This window comes from Carcharodon carcharias, chromosome 3, assembly GCF_017639515.1.
Source record: "Carcharodon carcharias isolate sCarCar2 chromosome 3, sCarCar2.pri, whole genome shotgun sequence".
Taxonomy (NCBI): Eukaryota; Metazoa; Chordata; class Chondrichthyes; order Lamniformes; family Lamnidae; genus Carcharodon; species Carcharodon carcharias.
This window is the reverse complement of record NC_054469.1, coordinates 181705525-181725251: the sequence shown is the minus strand read 5'-3', so window position 1 is coordinate 181725251 and position 19727 is coordinate 181705525. Positions and strand designations below refer to the sequence as shown.

The 19727-nt window shown below is 40.0% G+C and overlaps 1 protein-coding gene across 3 annotated transcripts in view; it reads right to left on the bottom strand.

Annotated features, from left to right (window-relative positions):
* Positions 1 to 19727, bottom strand: part of c3h18orf21 (chromosome 3 C18orf21 homolog) — a 103064-nt gene that overhangs the window by 60531 nt on the left and 22806 nt on the right. For all 3 annotated transcript variants that reach the window (XM_041184123.1, XM_041184124.1, XM_041184125.1), the window contains one exon: positions 12811 to 12871. The gene's annotated coding sequence lies outside the window, so the exon portion shown is untranslated. Of the gene's footprint in view, positions 1 to 12810; positions 12872 to 19727 lie in introns of those variants that run through there.

The following is a 19727-nucleotide window of genomic DNA, read 5'->3' as shown; positions in this document are numbered from 1 at the left end:
AATTTGGGGATTTGTTTAATAGTTATTATGGTAGCAATTTGTAGGCATGTGAATGTATATGTGTTTACTTTCTTGTTAATTTGATAAATATTTAATTAAATGTATATTAAAAAACCTCTTCAGAGCTGCATCTCAAACATACTAATTGAAAATATAGGCTATGGGATTTTAAGTAACTCAGCCTTTACAATTGCTGTGTCGTAACAGTGGAGAGCACATATATATGTATATTTTTATATACACACATACACATATATATGTGTGTATGATATATATATATATATATATACACACACACACACACACACACACACATACATATATGTGTATATATATATATATTATATATAAGGTTTTCAGCAGTAACAGCCAGGGTGTTGTCAGGGCCCCTAGCCTTTGCCGCATCCAGTTCTTGCTATCACATGGAGTGAATCAAATTGGTTGAAGTCTGGCATTTGTGATGGTGGGGCTCTCAGGAGAAGGCTCAGAAGGATCAGTGGCTCAGCACTCCTGGCTGAATATGGTTGCAAATGCTTCAATCTTGTCTTTTGCGCTAACATGCTGGGCTCCATCATCATTGAAGGTGGGCAAATTTTTGGAGCATCCTCCTCCTGTTGTTTAATTGCTACCATAATTCATGACTCAACATGGCAGAACTACAGAGCTTTGATCTGATCTGCTGGTTCTGGGATTGTACAGCATGCTATTTCTGCTGTTTAGCTTCACCAGGTTGGTAGTTTATTTTCAGGTATGCCTGCTGCTGCTCCTGGCAGGCTCTTCTACACTCTTCATTAAGCCAGGGTTAAGAGCTAGAATCCAGGAACATGCCAGGCCATAAACTTATAGATTGCGGATGTAAACAATTCTGCTGCTGCTGATGGCCAAAACCACCTCATGGATGCACAGTTTTGAATTGCTAGATCTGAATCAATCCCATTTAGCACAGTGATCGTGCCACACAAGTTGGAGTGCAGAGAAGGGATTTTGTCTCCATAAGGACAAAGTTGTCACTGCTATGGATAGGCACATCTGTGAAGACAGGTTGATGAGGTCAAGGTCGAGGATGTTTTTCTTTGTAGGTTCTCCTATCACTTGCCATCGGCCCAGTCCAGCAGCTATGCCCTTCAGAACTCGGTCAGTAATGGTGCTACTGCTCCATTGATGGACATTGAAGATTCCTACTCAGAGTACATTTTGTGCCCCTGCTACCCCTATAGCGCTTATTCCAAGTAGTGTTCAGGATGGAAGTGTGCTGACTCATCAGCTGAAGTGGGGGGCAGTTGGTGATAATCAGCAGGAGGTTTCCTTGCCCACGTTTGGCCTAATGCCATGAGACCTCATGAGGTCTGGAGTCAATGTTGAAGAATTTCAGAGCTACTCCCTCCTAACTGTACACCACTGTACCACCACCTCCAGTGGATCTGTCCTGGCGATTGAACGACACATACACAGGGATGGTGATGGAGAAGTCTGGGACAGTGGCTGAAAGTCATACACTCAGAATTGTACCTATGTCAGGCTGTTGTTGGACTAATTAGTGAGGAAGACATCTCAAGGTAGATTGGGTGAGGGGGGCGGGGGGGGCGGTGTCTTTGTTGCATTCAATGTCTAGGTTGATACTATGTGGTCTGTGTGGTTTTATTCTTGTCTAACGTTTTTTTAAATAGCAATTTGATACAATCAAGTGGCTAGTTAGACTATTTCAGAGGACAGTTTAAAGTCAACCACATTGCTGAGGGGCTGCAGTCATTTAAGGATAGCAGATTTCTTTCCTGAGCATGACATTAGAGAATCAGCTGTGTTTTTATGACAATCTGGTAGTTCTACGGTCACCATCACTAATACTTCCTTCTTATTCTCAAATTATTTAAACAGAATTTAAAATCTCCAGCTGCCATGATGCAATTTGAACTCATGTCTCTGGATCATTAGTCCAGGCCTGTGGTCTAGCATTATTATATTACTGTATACCATAGATTTAGAAATCAAAGAAAGTATCAGTATTCAACCTTTAACTTTATCCTTGTTTGTTTCTCTGCATGCCTAAAACTCAGAAAGCTAGACACAAATATTTCCCCAGCTCATTAGTTAAATAGAATAGGTAGCAGAACTGGAAACCACACCAACCATCTTCTGCACTATGCACTTCCAATGATCCTTGCTCAGTAGCAAGAAATAACGTAGAAGCTGAGCCACTTGCTGAAGAACTGTCAGCCACACAGACCTCAGCTTCTCTGAAAATAGCTATGCTACTCTCAAAGCACATCATAACACTCACCTAACTTAAACTTGATTTCATACTTCTTAACTGTTGCTGGGTCAAAATTCTGGAACTCCCTCCAGAACAGCATTGTAGCTGAACCTACATCACACGGACTGCAGCAATTCAAGGCGGCTCACCACCATCTTCTCAAGGGTAATTAGGGATGACAATAAATGCTGGCTTTGCCAGCAATGTCCATATCCGTGAAAGAATAAAACTTCCCTCAAAAATGCCAGAGGAAACCCGGCATCCATGGAGTCAGGCAACAACAAAAATAACTTGTATTAATATAGTGCCTCAATGGAATAAAAGTTCCCAAGGCACTTCACAGGAACATTAAAATGAAGGCATTGCTTAACCAGGAGCCAGTGTTGATCTACAAGCACAGGGGTGATAGGTGAATGGGATTTGATGCGAGTTAGGACATAGGTAGCAGGGTTCTGGATGACCTCATGTTTTCAGAGTGTAGAAAATGGGAGGCTGGCCAGGAGTAATTTGAACAACCAAGTCTGGAGGTAACAAAAGGTGAGAATTTGAGCAGAAGAGCTGAGGCAGGCCTGCAGCAGCAGAACCACAACCCTCAGGCATCAAAACGAGGTTGGGTTAACTCTTGGAGTCATACATATGGAAGCATACACTGTTATCATGCAAAGCAGCATTAGGAATGTCTCTCTGAATCTCACTAACAGTGCAACCCCACAGCAAAGGATATTAATATAGATATATTTGCCTCATTTTCTTGGAGCAGTGCTTCCAGGAATGCCTGAAAATGAGAAGATTCCAGCTTTTATAATTTTGTTAGCCTATGTGGGCAACACCATACCTACAAAGTTATGTACTTTTGTCCATTATTTCCATCCTTTCGGCCACCCTCACAGCCCATTCCTGTCATCATCAATGTACATTTAACTCTATTTTGAACTATATCCCTAATTTCTGAGGTGAAAACTTCTAATCACAATTCTTTGGCCTCAAACGTAATCCTGAAAATCTCTGAAGTATCTAGACCCCCAGCAGGCTCCAAACAACCTTCCTTGACCCAAACTAACCCTGCTTGAATCAGCCTGCTTCAAGGAATATATCTATATTTTCCTCTTAATCTGTAATCCCATTTCTAGCTATTTATCCAGCTCAGCTTGTCTTAAGTCAATAATCAACAATGGCATATTAAATGTATGTCACGTTTACATTATGCTGGGTGAGATATAATGGAGATAATTTTCTGACCTCTAGTCTCATTTTGGGCTGGTTAATTTTGAACTGTTCAGTGCTACCCATCAACCAGATAACCTACATAGATCACATTTTGCAAGTCTCTCTGTCCTCCAGATTTCTTTTCAACAATGAAAGTAAGTTTATTTCATACCTGTCCTCACACTATACACGTCTAGCTCCTATCGCATTATGAATCCTCTGCAATGCACAAATGTCTTACTGAAGATAAGGTATCTGAAATTGTACAAAAATGTGCCCGCAGCAGTTCTATAATGTTGATATATTTGCATATGTCAGAAGTATATACATGGCATTGTTGTGTCTGCGACACTGGTTTAAAACAACACTAAGTAGATCTTAAATAGGAGTTGCTGGCACTTGTAAAGAGACCAATAAGGAAGTGCAAAAGTCTTATTAATTCCAATAACAGGTGCAATTTATCATCTAAAGTATTGAAATCTTTTATTTGAAGTCACTAACCATCTTTTTACCAACTGGCTCACTCGTCTCGAATTACTTAAGACAATATTCAACAAAGTATGGCACCAAAGGACCTTGGCAACACAAGTTCAAGGGGGCTCAAAAGAAAACTCCTATGTTGGCTAGAATCATCCTTGGCATAAAGAAAGATGGCTGAGGTTACCACAGGGCCAACCATCACAGCACCAGACCATCACTGTAAGAGTTCTAGAGGCAGGTAGAATCAGTTTTGGTCTAACTATCTTCAACTGCTTCATCAATAACCTTCCCTTCATCATAAAGCCAGGAGTGGACTGTTACTGATGCTTTCACAATCAAGTAGATCACACGTATGACAGAGATGTGGAGAAATTTCTTCACTCAAAGGGCTGTGAATCTTTGAAATTCTCTACCCAAGAGGGTTGTGATGCTCCATCATTGAATACATTTAAGGCTGGGATGGACAGGTTCTTGGAGTCTCAGGGAATTAAGGGATACGGAGAGCGGATGGGAAAATGGAGTTGGAGCCCAAGATCAGCCATGATCACATTAAATGGCAGAGCAGGCTGATAGGGCTGTGGGGTCTACTCCTGTTCCTATTTCCTGCATTCTTGTATTATCACCTCCAATTATATCACTTATGAATTTTAAGGGCCCACTCTTTTCCTCTTTTACTATTTGCTGATCATATAGTTCACTAGATTTTTACCTGAGCATCAAGTTTAAACATTAAAGGAGAGGGCGGGAAGGTCTCCCTGGCATAGCATGTGACTGCAGACTGACTGGGCCAGTTAGAATAGAATAGTATGAAATGTCAGAAATCAAATTACTGCAGATGCTCTAAGCATGACAATTAAAACAGAAAAGTTTGTCTATATCCTAGAGGTCTGGTAGCATCTGTGGAAAAACAGATGTCAGTCAATGTTTCAGACCTTTCCTTGGGACAAATAACCTTTTTGATCCACTCATAGTTATACAATTTGACCATCTGAATGCGTGATATCCCAACTGAATTGGTGCTGATTCTAGCCTCCCAACATGCAGCTCATATGCAGCTAGTTGCAATCCATAAATAAATGTATTGGGATCTGAATAGGGCAGTGGAGCTCACACTATAAAGAAGCAGCTTTAATTTTTTTTGTCACAATAGAGCCAGCTTCTGCCAGCATCAACTGCAGTGATTTGCCTTTGATTATCTAGGGCAACAACGTCCACACAATACCTAATTTGAAAATGGGACAATATGAATCCCATGTGATCCCAATTAATCAGAAGCTCAGGTGGGCAAGTGTTGATTGCTGCATTGACTAATTTCACATACTCAGCTTTAATTTCTCAAAGTTGCTAATTGCAAATCATTAGAAATCCCATTCAATTAAGAATACAGACTTAGCTCAGTCCTTAGTTAATTAAAAATGTTATACTGTTCTTTACTGAACTCTCCTGGTTTCAGTAATAGTTCTGTTTGCCCTTCAAACTCAAATGGACTGCTGTTAACAGCAGTAGCTTTTTCAGCCAACATGAGTAAAGTCTTTTGGGTAAGTTTTGTACATCAACTGTGTTTTTAAATTCCAAGTTAACACTTCTGAGGCTGCAGTTCACAACTACTGTTCATTTTAAACCTTCATTGTAGAATAATTTCTTAAAATGTCATATGTAAGATGATTTTAGTCACTCCTCCTTCTTTGGCCAGTTATTTTTTTGTCTGATTACACTACAGTAAAGCACCTTTGACCATTTTCCTACATTAAGATGTTATTGTTATTGTTACAAATGTTATTGTTCCTGTTTGCTGAATCGTTGTTGTGGGTTTGCCAAATCATGTTTAATTACTGAACTATATTGTAATGCCAACAAAATAACCACTGTGAAATGAACTTGCATCTGATGTGCCTTATAATTTTTGACTTCAAACTTGATATAGAAACATAGAAAATAGAAGCAGGAGTAGGTCATTTGGCCCTTTGAGGCTGATCTGCTATCTCAACACTGTACTCCCGCACTCTCCCCACACCCCTTGATACCTTTAGAGTCCAGAAATCTATTTCCTTTTATTAATATTCAGTAACTTGGCCTCCACAGCCCCTCTGTGGTAGAGAATTCCACAGGTTCACCACCCTCTGAGTGAAGAAGTTTCCCCTCATTTCAATCCTAAATAGTTTACCCTGTGTCCTGAGACTGTGCCCCCTTGTTCCAGACCTCCCAGCATCCCTGCATCCTGTTTGTCCATTCCTGTCAGAATTTTATACATTTCAATGAGATCCCCTCATTCTTTTAAACTCAGTGAATAGAGGCCTAGTTGACCCAATCTCTCCTCATACGACAATCCTGCCATCCCAAGAATCAGTCTGGTGAACTTTTGCTGCACTCCCTCTATGGCAAGTATATCCTTTCTTAGGTAAGGAGACCAAAACTACCACACAATGCTCTGGGTGTGGTCTCACCAAGGCCCTATACACATGCAGTAAGACATCTTTGCTCCTGTACTCAAGTCCTTTCGCAATGAAGACCAACATTCCTCCTTAACTGCCTGCTCCAACTGCATGCTTGCTTGCTTTCAGTGATTGTTGTACAAGGGCACCCAGGTCCCTTTATACATCAACACTTCCCAATCTATCACTATTTAAATAATACTCTGCCATTCTGTTTTTTCTACCGAAGTGGATAGCTTCGCATTTATCCACGTTATACTTTATACATACATTTGCCCATTCACTCAACCTGTTTAAATCACCTTGAAGCCTCTTAACAGCCTTCTCATCACTCACATTCTCACCAAGTTTTGTGTCATCAGCAAACTTGGAAATATTACATTTGGTTCCCTCATCCAAATCATTGATATATATTATGAATAGCTGGGGCCCAAGCACTGATCCCTGCGGTGCCCCACTGGTCACCATCTGCCACTCCAAAAGAGACCTGTTCATCCCTACTCTGTTTCTTGTCTGTTAACCAATTCTCACTCCGTACCAATATATTATCCTCAATCCCATGTGCTTTAATTTTACAAACTAAACCTCTGATGTGGAACTTTACCAAAAGCTTTCTGAAAATCCAAATATATCACATCCACTGGTTCTCCCTTATCTATTCTGCTTGTTACGTCCTCAAAAATCTCCAGTAGATCTGTCAAACTTGATTTCTCTTCATAAATCCATGTTGACTTTGCCTAATCCCACTGATATTTTCTAAGTGTCCTATTATCACATCCTTTATAACAGGCTCTAGCATTTTCCCTCCTACTGATGTTAGGCTAACTAGTCCATAATTTGCTGTTTTCTCCCTCCCTCCCATCTTTTTTAATAATGGGGTTACATTTGCCACCCTCCAATCTGCCAGGAATGTTCCAGAATCTTGGAAGATGCCAAGCAACATATCACTATTTCCACGGCCACCTCCTTTAGTATCCTGGGATGTAGATTATCAGGCCCTGGGGATTTATCAACTTTCAGTCCCATTAATTTCTCCAGCACTATTGTTTTATTAATACTAATTTCCTCCAATTCCCCCTTCTCACTAAACCCTTGGTTCCCTAGTATTTCTGGGAAGTTATGTGTCTTCCTTCATAGTTTTGCCATTGTGAGATTTGAACTCTTGATATTGGGGTTACAAACCCAGTACCATAACCACTTGGCTATTTAGGCCAAGCGTCTTCCTTCATGAAGACAGAACTAAAGCAGTTGTTTAATTGCTCTGCCATTTCCTTGTTCTCTATTATAAATCTCCCGTTTCGGGCTGTAAGGGACCTACGTTTGTCTTCACTAATCTTTTTCTTTTTACATACTTATAGAAACTTTTACTGTCCACTTTTATGTTCCTTGCAAGTTTACTCTCATACTCTATTTTTCCCCCTCTTTATCAATATTTTGGTCCTCCTTTGGTGAATCATAAGCTGCTCCCAATCCTCAGGCTTGCTACTTTTTTCTAGCAACCTTAAATGACTCCCCTTTGGATCTAATACTACCCTTAATTTATTTTGTTAGCCATGGTTGGGCCGCTTTTCCTATAGTGGTTTTGCACCAGAAAAGAACATATAACTGTTGCATTGCATACATTCGTTCCTTAAATATTAGCCATTGCCTATCCACCGTCATGCCTTTTAATTAAGTTCTCCAATCTATCTTAGCCAACTCACGCCTCATACCTTGTAGTTTCCTTTGTTTAGACTTAGGACCCTTGTTTCAGATCAGACTACTTCATTTTCCATCTTAGTGAAGAATTCTATCATGTTACGGTCACTGTGCCCTAAAGGACCCCACACAACACGATTATTAATTAACCCCTTCTCATTGCACAGTACCAAATCTAGGATAGCCTGTTCCCTAGTCAGTTTCTCGACATACTGGTGTAAAAAAACCATCGCATACACACTTCAGGAATTCATCTGCCACAGTATTATTGCTAATTTGGTTTACCCAAACTATATGTAGATTCAAGTCACCCATGTTTACTTGCTTGTTACATGCATCTCTAATTTCCTGTTTAATGCCATCCCCTACCTTATCACTACTTTACTTTATAACTAAGTGGTTTGGAAGCCTATAGACAATACTCCACTAATGTTTTCCGCCCCTTGTTGCTTCTTAGCTCCACCAAGACTGATTCTACATCTAGATTTTCTGAGCCAATATCCTCTCTCACTATTGCATGGATTTCATCCTTTTCCTTTTTGCCTGTCCATCCTAAATAGCGAGTACTCATGGGCATTCAGTTCCCAGCCAAGGTCACCCTTCAGCCATGTCTCCGTAATCACAATCATATCGTACCCATTTACATCTATTTGCCCTGTTAATTCATCTACCTTATTTTGAATGCTCCATGCATTCAGATACAGTACCTTAACTTTCCTCTGCCTTCCAATTTTGCTTTCTACTTTTCTGTCTTTCACTCCTATCTTTGTTTCCCTCTATTGTCTCCCCACTCAGGTTCACAACCCCCTGCCAATCTAGTTTACACCCTCCCCCACAGTACTAGTGAACACCCGTGAGGTTATTGGTCCCAGTCCTGCTGGGGTGTAACCTGTCCAGCTTGTACAGGTCCTATCTTCCCTAGAATCGGTCCCAATGTCTCAGGAATATAAATCCCTCCCTCCTGCACCATCTCTGTAGCCACACATTCATCTGGTCTATTCTCCTATTCCTGATCTCACTAGCACGTGGCACTGGAAGTAATCCTGAGATTACTACCTTTGAGATCCTGCCTTTCAATTTATTTTCTAGCTCCCTATTTTCTGCTCTCAGGACCTCATCCCACTTTTTACCGATGTCAGTGATATCAATATGAACCACGACCTCTGGCTGTTCACCCTCCCCTTTCAGAATGTCCTGCAGTGACGTCCTTGACCATAGCGCCAGGGAGGCAACATAGCATCCTGGTGTCATGTCTGCAACCACAGAAACGTTTATCTGTTCTACTTACGATAGAATCCCCTATTGCTATTTCTCTCCCACTCTTTTTTTTCCCCCTCTCCGTGCAGCTGAGCCACTTGTGGTGCCATGGACTTTGCTCTTGTTACATTCCCGTGCGAAACCATCTCCCCAGCATATCCAACATGGAAAATCTGTTGGGAGAGGGAGACAGACCCAGGGTGCTCCTGCACTACCTGCCTAGTGCATTTACTCTGTCTGGCAGTCACCCATTCGCTTTTTGCCTGTGCACTCTTTACCTGCGGTGTTACCACCTAACTGTACATGCTATCCACGAAGATGTTAAGCTAACTGCCCTATAGTTTTTGAATAAGGGTGTTACACTGGCAGTTTTCTAATGCTCTGGGACTTTTCCAGAATCTAAGGATTCTTGTAAGATTATGACCAGAGCATCCACTATCTCTGTAGCTACTTCCTTTAATATCCTAGGATGCAACCCATCGGGTCCAGGGGACCTATTGGCCTTTAGCCCCATTAGATTCCCTAGTACTTTTTCTCTTGTGATAGTTATTGTATTTATTTCCTCCCCCACTTTTGCCCCTTGATTATTTAGTATTTTTGGAATGCTATTAGTGTCCTCTACCGTGAAGACTGTTGAAAGTATTTATTCAACTCCTCTGCCATTTCCTGGTTCCCCATTATTTCCCCAGCCTCATTATCTAAGGGGCCTATGTTCACTTCGGCCTCTCTCTTCCTTTTTATATATTTAAAGAAGCTTCTACTATCCATTTTTATATTATTTGCTAGTTTACCCTCAAAGGTTATTTTTTCCCTCATTATTTTGTGGTCATCTTTTGTTGGTTTTTAAAACTCTCCCAATCCTCTGGCTTATCACTAATCTTTGCCACATTGTATGTTTTTCTTTCAATTTGATATTATCCTTAACTTCCTTGATTAACCATGGTCAGTTTATCCTCTTCCTAGAATCCTTCCTCCTCACCAGGATATATCTTTGTTGTAAGTCATGAGCCATTTTATTAAATGTCTGCCATTGTTCATCAATAGTCTTTTCTGCTAAACTCCTTTCCCAGTTCACTGTAACCAACTCTGCCCTCATTCCTTTGCAATTACCCTTATTTAAATTTAGCACAATTGTTTCCAACCCAAGCATCTCACTCTCAAACTGAATGCTAATTCTACTATGTTTTGGTCACTGTTTCCTAAGGGATCTTTCACTCTGAGATCATTTATCAAACCTGCCTCATTACACATTACCAGATCCAAAATAGCCCGATCCCTGGTTGGATGCACAACATATTGTTCTAAGAAACTATCCTGAATACGCTATGAATTCTTGCTTGTGGCTACCTCAGCCAAATTGATTTTCCCAATCTCTCATATTGGAACATGAAGTGCTGGAAATTAGGAGCATGAGAAGAATTTGATGAGTCATCAGCAACAAGAATCGGGCACAGTTGGATATTGAGTGGAGGAAATCACAGATATGAAGAAGTAATGGGTGGGAGAGAGAGAAGAAGAGCAAAGCTTTGGAGTGTGAAAAAGAATTAGAGGATGAGACAACAACCACGGCAGGTATAAAGAGTTGAAAGTAAGATAGCCAAATTTTGCTGGGTGATAATGTGTAGAACTTGAGAGCTAAAAACCTTGCAGATGTACAAGGCAACAGCAAATAAATCACATGATAAACTAACCTTAACATATTTGGATTTCCAGCATCTGCAGTTTTTTGTTTTTAACCTTAACATATTACTTGGTAACAACTTATTTAGGTAAACAGTCTCAATTCTAAATGGAGCTAAATGATGACCTCTTAGTCATGATGACACTTATCAAATGATGACACTTAGTCTTCCACAAATTTAAATATGATCACAGAATTACAAGAGTATATAACAGCTGTGAAAAACAAACCTCTAAAGATAATCTAATGAACATTGCAGCTGTATACTTTAGTCGATAGCATGAACATTCCTACTTAAGTACTTCATGCACAGGATACAATATATTTAAAAAAATCATAGAATAGCATTTTAACTGGTGCCAATTTAACTAAAATAGTCCCCAAATTGACAAGAGTGGTTTGAAACAGCAATTTACAAAATATACAATATCAAACATTAATTCTGGTCCATAGCAATCACAGAAGCAATCTAAACTACATAATTTTCTTCACTTTTCTTTTCTCATTTCCCTCCCTTACAAACAGTTAGTTCTTCCATCATTAGTTACATTGCTGTGTGTAAATGACAGAAAGTTAGATAATCAGCATTGTAGACCCACAATCATAGGGGTATCGGAAACTGCCATCTGATTAAATTGGTTATGTAACACCAAGTACAGCATGTCCATCTGACATGTTCGAAACAGCACTTTTCCCATAATTATACAATTCAGTGTCCCACTTTAGTCCTGCTTTCAGCAAAGGCATTTCAACCATCATTCTCCTATTGGCAAATATTTTTGCAGAAGCACCATGATAAAAGAAAAACCTTTAAACTTCTAAACTGAAGGTTGTTTTTAGTCAGATATCTGGATAAGGTGCACAATCAGACAATTCAGATTACTGCTGCATGGACAACCCTCTCCCTGGCTGGTAATAGAAAATCATCCTTCATTGATTTGTGCTATCTATCAAGAATCTTGGTCAGGTGCTTTTCTCCATCCATGCTGTATATAGCATTTAAAGTAGTGCTTTAACACAGGTGAACAAGAAGTAACAATAAGAACATTTGAAAATCACACAAAGAACAAGTAGCTCTAAATTGGACCACATACGAACATACAAACTAGGAGCAGGAGTGGGCCACTCGGCCACTTAAGCCTGCTCCACCATTCAATAAGATCATGGCTGATCTGACTGCAACCGCAGCTTCACATTCCCACCTACCCTCAATAACCTTTCACCCCCTTGTTAATCAAGAATCTATCTAGCTCTGCCTTAAAAATATTTAAAGACTCTGTTTTCATTGCCTTTTGAGGAAAACACCCGGCCTCAGAAAAAATTTCTCCTCATCTGTCTTAAATGGCCGACCCCTAATTTTTAACAGTGACCCCTAGCTCTAGATTCTCCCACAAGAGGCAACATCCTCTCCACATCCACCCTGTTAAGACTCCTCAGGATCTTATGGTTCAACCAAGTCACCTCTTACTCTTCTGAACTCCAGCGAATCAAGCCTAACCTGTCCAAGCTTACCTCATTAGCCAATCCAGCTATTCCTGGTATTAGTCCAGTAAACCTCCTCTGAACTGCTCCTAACGCTTTTACCTCTTTCCTTAAATAGGGAGAACAATACTGAACACAGTACTCCAGATGTGGTCTTATCAATGCCCTGTATAACTGAAGCATAACTTCCTTACTTTTCTATTCAATTGCCCTTGCAAAAAATGGTAACATTCTATTAGCTTTCCTGATTACTTGCTGTACCTGTCCTTTAATCAGAAACAGCACACACAGAAATATTATGTGGCAATTAAAACAATACTTACGAACACTGGAGAGGGTGCAAAGGAGATTCGCCAGGATGTAGCCTGAGCTGGAGCGTTTCAGCTATGAAGAAAGACTGGATAGGTTAGGGTTGTTTTCCTTAGAGCTGAGAAGGCTGAGGGGGGACATGAAAGAGGTATACAAAATTATGAGGGGCATAGATTGGGTAGATAGGGAGAAACTTTTTACCTAGCATGTCAATAACCAGGAGGCATAGATTTAAGGTAAGGGGCAGGAGGGTTAGAGGGGATTTGAAGGAAAATATTTTCACCCAGAGGGTGGTTGGAATCTGGAACACATTGCCTGAGGGGGTGGTAGAGGCAGAAACCCTCACAACATTTAAGAAGTATTTAGATGAACACTTGAAACACCATAGCAGACAGGGCTATGGGCCAAGTGCTGGAAAATGGAATTAGAATATGTAGGTGATTGATGGCTGGCACAGACATGATGGGCCAAAGGGCCTGTTTCTGTACTGCATAACTCTATGACTCAATAGCAACTGTGCAGAAGATCATAACCATGATAGTTAATCTAACTCTCTCAATTGTACGACACCAGCAGCCAAAACTTGCAGGTGTCCAGTTGCTTCAAAGTCAATATACAGTTTCATCTTTATGGTTGCATTCATAGGATTTGGGTGATGCTGGTAAGGCTGCATATACTGCCTGTCTCTAATTTCCCAAGTCAGCAGTGGAGGCTTTTTCATGGAATCATTGGAATATTTGTAGCAATGATGCTCCCATGGTGCTATGTAGGAAGTTAGATAGCCTAGTAACAATGAAAAAAGTGGCACCATATGTCCAAGTCAGAGTGACGTGTGACTTGGAAGGGAGCACAAAGATGAATGCGTTTCCATCAAATTGCTGTACCTTATTATCTGTTTGCAAAAGATTGCATGAGATACAGATCACAAAAGCCACTGGTCCCATTTTAGTATATCCATTCACAGAATTAATCTACCCTACTGCTTGCAAAAGGCAGCATAGTAATTTACTGACTCATCCAAAATGTTAAACGGCCTGTCTTCACCACAGATGCCACCTGGCCTGCTGCGTGGACCTAACATTTTTAATTATTCAGGTTTCCAGCATCAGCAATTTGTTTCTTATACTAGATAGTTTATCATCTTTTTGTTCTATCCATAATGTTAAAAGAGTTGAACAACAACAATGATAACTTTTAATGCAAGCAGCATATGAAAGCAGATAAAATTTCACCAGTTATCGAAGAAAAAATGAATCTTATGCAATATCTTTTTTGTTTATTCATTCACGAGACATGGGCGTGACTGGCTAAGCCAGCATTCACCACCCATCCCCAATTGCGCCTGAGAAAGTGGTGGTGAGCCGCCAAATAGATAAGATCCTATAAGTATCTGAAAACAACGAACAAAACACAAAAATGACTAATTGTGCATTCGAGTTGAAACCAGAACAAGTTTTAAATTCCCCTCCTCACAAATTCTAGGTTCAAGTAGGTGCCACAAAATTCAAATGTGCTTAGCTGCACTTCCTGAAGACAAGTGACAGGCTACATATCGAGGACTCGATGAAGTGGCTGCCAGAGGTTAATTAATGAGTAGTGGGTTGTGACTGAACGCCCAAAGACATAAGAAGTGGCAATTCTATCAAGGGCTCCGGGCCCTATGACTACTACTGTATTAAGCATACCCTGATCCTTCTGCAAAGCATGCTGCTCTCTAATTTTCAGTTAAGTAAATGGCATAGTGACCAATTTAGAAAAAAACAATTTTCCTTATTTCACATAGTTAAGTGCAAATGTATTTATATGATGTCAAAACAAGTTATCTTAATCTTGAAAAGTTTATCAGCCTTTAAATACTGCTTTCAATTTAGGCAACCGACCTTCAATTAGACATTGGTGCACCATCCCAAGATTAGTGCTCTGAGTTATGAAGAAAAACTTGCAGAACTCAACTTGATTTTAATGAAGAAAAATTTAGGAGAGGTTATGATTTATCCCTTTAAAATAAGCAGAGGTTTAATGAAGTCATGAGCTGGCTATTTAATTTGGATTGAAGATGAAGGACACAAGTGTATAATAAACAAATCTAAAATTGGAACTTGTCCATTGAATAAGATCCTGAACAGTCTTGACAAGGTGGACATGGAAAGGATGTTCCCTCTTCAGGGTGAGTCCAGAACTACGGGACACTGTTTTAAATTAGGGGTCACCTTTTTAGGACAGAGATGAGGAGAATCTTTTGCTCTCAAAAGGTTGTGCAACTTTAGCCTCAGAAGGCAATGGATGCGGGGTCATTGAATATTTTTAAGGTGACTTGGAAATATGTTGCCGCTCCTTCACTGTCACTGGGTCAAAATCCTGGAACTCCCTTCCTAACAGCACTGCGGGTGTACCTACATCACATGAACTGCAGCAGTTCAAGAAGGCAGCTCACCACCTTCTCAAGGGCAACTAGGGATGGGTAATAAATGCTGGCCCAGCCAGCAAAGCCCATATCCTGTGAATGAATAAAAAGGTACATTGATTCTTGTTAGGCAAGGAAATCCAAGGTAATCGGGAGTAGGTGGGAATGTAGAATTTGAAGCACAAACAGACCAGCCATGAGCTTATTGAATGGCAAAGCAGGTTCGAGGGGCTGAATGGCCTACTTCTGCTCATATTTAATTTGTTCCTATTGTAGTGCAGAGTTTCTCAATCTTTTTGCTTCTGAGGCTCCCCCCCACCGTGCCATGAAATAAAAATTCCACAAATCTTCTGCGACACAAGCTATATTTTCTGTATAAAAAGATTAGTCATATATTTTAATTAATGTGAAATATGCTGGTGCTAAGCATCAATTCGATCATGTCTCCCTAATCTGTTTACGCATTAAATGCAGTGAGTGGTTTCAGGATTCTAAAGATAGTTGTAGATGGTGCTGTTACTCAACTCATTGGAAGCACCTACTGTAAAGTGACTGCTGTTTTGTTTATCTGAACTCAGTGCACTACTTTACACTTGCCACTGGGTAGCAGTGCACCAATTTATTTATTGAAGCAAAATAGCCACTTTTGTAAAGACAAATAACAGATAAGTAACTCATACAAAGTAACATTCTTTGCTGCTAGGAAGAACATGACCCAAGAAAGCAACATTATCAGTGAGAGACGGCAAGTTTTCACATTATTCTTCTCTGAATGGTACACAATGACTTCATCAGACCAATCTCAAGTGGCAGTTCAACTTGAAGGCCTCCAGGAGTACACATCAGACCATTATGAACAGGACAGCAGAAAATTTTGGCATGATCCTGGCAAGAGCAGAATGGGGCCACAGTAAATATTATTCGACAAGGGCCAGTCATCAACAGATGTGGAATGAGGTACTTCATTCGTTAGGTGACACAAATAAACAGCAGGGCAATCTACTGTTGCTGTTGAATCAATTACTGTGTTTTTACCAGGTTGTAAGCTCCAAGCCAGCAGTATAATTTGAAAAACTAGAAATCCCTGCAATACCTCTTACGCACAATTAAGCATTAAGGTTCCCCTTTACTGAGCAAGAATAGGCCCCAAACCCCACTACCTCCGTCACCACATTAAGCAAGTATTCAGCATTCACCCACCACAATAATCAAGTACTCAGTTGGGAAACCGTCTCCTATCAAACCCCCTCCCCCTGAGCAACTATCAAATTTCACCATTGAGCAAGATTTTGGTCGTCTCAACTCCAAAAATAATGGTCCCTCCTCTCCCCGCAGAACAGAAATAAGGAATCTGCACCAAATATGCATCCTCAAAAGTTCCTGGAGAATGATGGTTGGAAAATAGTAAACCCAAACAGTTGGTATCAAGATTTCTTGAAGCACCAGTTGAAGTCACAACTCAAAGCAATTGAGAAACAAAACCATTAGCTGCTGCTGATACCTCCATCCACTGTGCAGGAATTAACCAACCTTCCCCCCACTCCATGACCTCAGATCAAATTCCCAGTCATTCACTTCTGGTTGCATTTGTTTCCAAACCACCACTACCTGGCAATTTCTCCCCTGCTCAAACTCTTCACAGCTGCAGTTCCCCATTCATAGGTTACATTTATCCCATTTCATTTGCCTTTTATAGTAATTGCCTGTCTGATTGCATTTTAAAATCCTCCCATCCAGCTGCGTTTTTGTTACCAATGGCTGGCTGCCTAATCCCTGTCTACTTATCCTATGATCTAAATTCCCCTTCTTCAGAACTGACCTGCCTCTTCCTCTCTTCCACTGACCTGTCTCTTCACTTCTTACTTCTTCTTTCCTGTTCAACTCTTTACTTACTTTTTCTCTCTTCATCCATGTCTCCAACCTTCAGCATCGGTTCGTTTATATGTCACCCTCTAACGTGGCTTGAAGTAAATGATTCAAATTTATCCTGACTATGCATGCACACACCTAAGGAGACTAATTAGTTGCACAGTAAATCAAAATTCTTCATAAGAACATAATAAACAGAAGCTGGAGTAAGCCATTTAGCCCTTCAAGCCGGCTCTACCATTCAACAGTACCTCAACTCCACTTTCCTACACTAACTCCAAATCTCTTAGAACCGCTGTCTTGAATGACTGAGCATTCACAGTGCTCAGGAGTAGACAATTCCAAAGATTCACAACCCTCTGAGTAAAGAAATTTCTCTTCTTAGTTCTAAATAGCCAACCCCTTATTGTCAGACTGTGACACCATGTTTTGATTCTCCAGCCCAGGGAAATATTTTCTCAGCATTTACTTTGTCAAGCCCCTCATGGATTTTGTATGTTTCATTCAGATTATCTCTCTCTCTTCTAAATGCCAGGGAATATAGGTCTAGTCTACTCAATCTTTCCTCATAAGACAATTGTCTCGTCCCAGGGACCAGTCTAGTAAACCTTTGCTGCCATTCCTCTTGGACAATTATGTCCTTCCTTAGGTAAGGAGACCAAAACTGCACACAGTACTCCAGGTGTGGCCTTGCCAATATCCTGTATAATTGCAATAAAGCTTCTTTACTCTGATATTCCAGTCCCTTTGTAACAAAAGCTAATGTACCATTTGCTATCTTAATTGCTTGTATTTGCATACTAACTTGCTGTAAGTCATGCACATGGACATCCAGGTCTTTCTGAATGCAAACATTTCCTAGTCTCTCGCCATTCAAAGATATTCTGCTCGTTTTTATTTTTCCTACCAAAGTAGATAACTTCACAGTTCACCACATATTGAATTCCATCAACCGTAATCTTGCCCACTCATCCAGCCTTACAGTCTCTTTGTATCCTTCTCACTGATTATCTTCTCAACTAACTTAGCATTGTCAACAAACGTAGATGCATTACACTCAATTCCCTCATCAAAGTCACTATTATAGATTGTAAATAGTTGATGCCCAAGTACTAATCTTTGCTGTACCTCAGTAGTTACAGCCTGCCAACCCAAAAATGGTCCATTTCTTCCAAATCTATTTTCTATTCATTAACAAATCCTCAATTCATGCTAATGTTATCCCAAATCCCATGAGTCCTAATTTTGTGTAATTTTGTAGCACACAATCAACTTCTTCATTGAAAATCCAAATACTCTACATCCATTGATTTCTCCTTATCCATCTTATTAGTTACATCCTCAAAAACCTCAACAGATTTGTCAAACATTGCTTCACTTTCATAACTCCATGTTGACTCTGCTTAATCATACTATCATTCTTCAAATGCCCTGTTACATCCCAAATAATAGATTCTAGCATTTTGTGTACAACTGACATTAGTCTAACAGGCCTATGATTCCATGTTTACTCCGTTCATCCTTTCTTAAATAGCAAGGTTATGTTTGAAAAGTTCCAGTCTTGGGAATTGTTCTAGGATCTAAGGAATTCTGGAAGATCAAAACCATTGCATCCACTTTCTCTGCAACTAACACTTTTAAGATCCAAGGATGAGTGCATCAGGTACAGGAGGTTCATTGCCACTTACTCCCATTAATTTATTTAGTACTCCTTCTTCAAGTTCTTCATTCTCGCTAGACCTTTGGTTCCCTGTCAATTCCAGAATGTTTTTTGGGCCTTCTACCGTGAGGACAGATACAAAGTATTAGTTTAAGGTCTCTTCCATTTCCTTATTCTCTATTATAGTTTCTTCTGTAACTATCTCTAAGAGACCAAAGTTTATTCTTGCTAATCTCTTCTACATACAAACCTTTAGTGATGTTTACACTCTGCTTTAATGTCTCTTGCTAGTCTACTCTCATATTCTCTTCCCTTATCAATTTCTTGATCCTCCTTTGCTGAATTCTACAATCTTCCCAAATCTCAGGCTTTCAACCCTTTTTGGCAACATTGTAAGCCTCTTCCTTTGATCTAATGATCTATAAGTCGTCAGCCACGTATGAACCACTCCGGGGGTTTTGTGCCTTAAAGGAATGTATGCTTGTTGCAAATTATGTAATAATTCTTTAAATGCTAGCAATTGTTTATCTACTATCATACATTTTAATGTAGTTTCCCAATTCATCTTAGCCAACTCACTCCTCACAACCATATAGTTTGCTTTGTTTAGATTTAAGACCATTCTTTCTAACAACTAAATCACTTTCAAACTCATCATATTATGGTCACCCGTCCCTAGAGGCCTCTTTACTACAAGGTTATTAATTAACCCTTCCTCATCGTACAAGACAATCCAAAATAGACTGTACCCTTGTTAGTTTTTTTTTTGGATTAGTATGTTGAGGAACTATCTTCTATACATTCCATAAACTTGACTTATTACTACAAATTTCAGATCCCCTAACTACTGTATTACCCTCAAATTTTCCTGATTTATACTCTGCCCTAAATTACAACCAATATTAAAAGGAGCCTATTAACAATTTCCATCAATGGTTTCTGCCCCATGCCATTAGTTAGCTCTACCCAAACTAATCCAACCTCTCAATTTCTGACCT